Here is a 2,664-nt window from a genome sequence, read left to right as displayed (position 1 = left end):
TGAGATTTGGGTGGTGACACAGAGACAAACCATATCAACAAGTGTCTTCTATGTTATGAAATATCCCTCCTAAATAGAATTTTACTGACTAGAACAGTTCGGGATGGCCTCTTTGAGGAAGTGACATTAGACTTGAGAGAAGGAAGACAAGGGACTTGTTTGGGGAAAGGGCCTTCCAAGCAGAAGTAAGTGTGTGTGGACCCCTGAGGCAGGCGTGGGCTGGTTAGCTCTGGAGACCACCAAGGAGGTCAGTGCAGCCGGATGGAATGAGGGAGGGGGCAGGGGAAGGAGAGGAAGTTGGAGAGGATGGGAAAAGCAGATCACAGCAGGCATCGGAGGGCAGGTAAAGACTTAGGACTTTACTTGGGCTCCAGTAGGAAGTCACTGGAATAGGTAAGTGATGGGATGCAACTTACACTGTAGAAGATGACTCTTGGCTGCTGAAGGAAGGCTACAGAGAGGCCAAGATGGAAGCAGGGACCTGTTAGAAGGCTGTTGTCATCCAGGTGAGAGATTTTGGTGCTGCAACTAGGGTCATGAAGGGGGAAGTAGAGAAGATCATATAGGCAAAGGTCATTGCATTGGTTCCACAAATATTCCCCAAAGACCTACTGCATGCCAGGTCCTAGGTCAGCCACTGGACATACAGAAATGAGAAGGTGTGACATCACCTTTGAGGGTTACATGGGTTATGCACTGGCTTTCTATCTTTCTTGGCCATGAGTATTGGTTAAAAAAAAAAAATGCATTTTACATTGTGGCCTGATGCACATATGTGACATATACACAGGGAAATACCAGTTTCATGAGACAGTTCATATCTTTACTCTATGTGGTGTACTCTATTTACTATTCTATTCTATTCTATTCTATTATTTCATTAAAAATGCTGGTTGAACCCAAGAAGTCAATTTCATAACTCGCTGGTAACTCACAACCCTACCTTGCAAAAAGCCTTGACCTACCAGGAGAGGTAAATACATGAGTAGAGCACTAGGTGCAGAACCACATGGTGAGTTCTCTATGAGGGGCAGGCACAGCTGCTGCCCTGCAGGGAGGTGCTCTCTGTGCATCAGCTCAGCTAATTGCTGTAACAAAACACCACGGCCTGGGCACGGAAACAACAGAAGTTTATTTTCTCACAGTTGTGGGGGCTGAAAGTCCAAAAGCAAGATGTTGGCAGAGTTGATTTCTTCAGGGGCCTCTTACCTTAACTCGAAGATGGCCACATTCTCCCTGTGTCTTCACAAGGCCTTCCATCTGCTCTGGTGCCTCTGTGTGTCCAAATTTCATCTTCTGATAAGAACATTAATCAGATTGGATCAGAACCCACCCTAATTGGCCTCATGTTAAGTTAAATCACCTCTTTAAAGGCGCTGTCTCCAAATACAGTCACATTCTGAGGTACTGAGGAGCCAGGGCTTCAACATATGAATTTGCAGGGGTCGGGGAGATACAATTTGGCCCCTAATAGGCATGTTCCCCAGTCTGGGGACAGGGAAGCAGAGGGAACAGCAGAGGTACAGGATAGTGTGGGGCAGGAAGGAGGTGCATGTGCTGTGGCGTCAGTGGAGGGTATGGTGTGAGGTAGGGAGTATCAGGCTGGAAAGGTTGGCAGGGGCTAGATCTGAAGGGCCTTGAATCCTGCACCAATGAATGTAGACTAGCTTGCAGAGGGGTGAATCTCAAGTGTCACTGCACTGCAAGATTGCCTGGAACATTGTGACAAATGCAGGGATCCTTGGAGGGGACATCCCAGAAAGCTGCACTTTAATCAGTATCTCAGATGGACCAAGACCCACCCTCAGCAAAGAAGATGCAGCTGCCATGGACAAGATGTAAACAGGGGCTTGACACTGGCTCAGTTGGAGAGGACAGATTGGAGGGGCAAGAATGGAGACAGAGAGGCCGTCATGGGGGCTGTCCTGAGTGCCCAGCCAAGAAATGATGAAGTCTGAACGGATGCCAATAGTGGTTGACTTTTAGAGAGTGTTTAACATATGCCATGTGGCCAGGCGTGGTGGCTCACGCCTGTAATCCCAGCACTTTGGGAGGCCGAGGTGGGCAGATCACGAGGTCAGGAGATCGAGACCATCCTGGCTAACACGGTGAAACCCTGTCTCTACTAAAAATACAAAAAAAATTGGCCGGGCTTGGTGGCAGGCGCCTGTAGTCCCAGCTACTCCAGAGGCTGAGGCAGGAGAATGGTGTGACCCTGGGAGGCGGAGCTTGCAGTGAGCTGAGATCGCACCACTGCACTTCAGTCTGGGCGACAGAGCGAGACTCCATCTCAAAAAAAAAAAAAAATGCCATGAGCCAGGCCTGAGCTAAGCACCCTTCCTGGGTAATCTTACTGATTTCTCACAACAGCCTTGTATGGTAGGTATCTTTATTATTATTACTATTATTATTTTGAGACAGGGTCTTGCTCTGTCACTCAGACTGGAGTGCTGTGGCACAAACATGGTTCATGCAGCCTTGTCTCCCAGGCTTAAGCAATCCTCCCACCTCTGTCCCCCAAGTAGCTGGGACTACAGGCACATGTCACCACACCGGCCTAAATTTTGTGTTTTTTTGTAGAGACAGTTTTGCCATGTTGCTCAGGCTGGTCTCAAACTCCTGGGCTCAAGTGATCCTCCTGCCTCAGCCTCCCAAAATACTGGG

Source organism: Colobus angolensis, unplaced genomic scaffold (genome assembly GCF_000951035.1).
Source record: "Colobus angolensis palliatus isolate OR3802 unplaced genomic scaffold, Cang.pa_1.0 Scaffold21, whole genome shotgun sequence".
Taxonomy (NCBI): Eukaryota; Metazoa; Chordata; class Mammalia; order Primates; family Cercopithecidae; genus Colobus; species Colobus angolensis.
The sequence above is the reverse complement of the archived record's forward strand: the minus strand, read 5'-3'. Positions refer to the sequence as shown.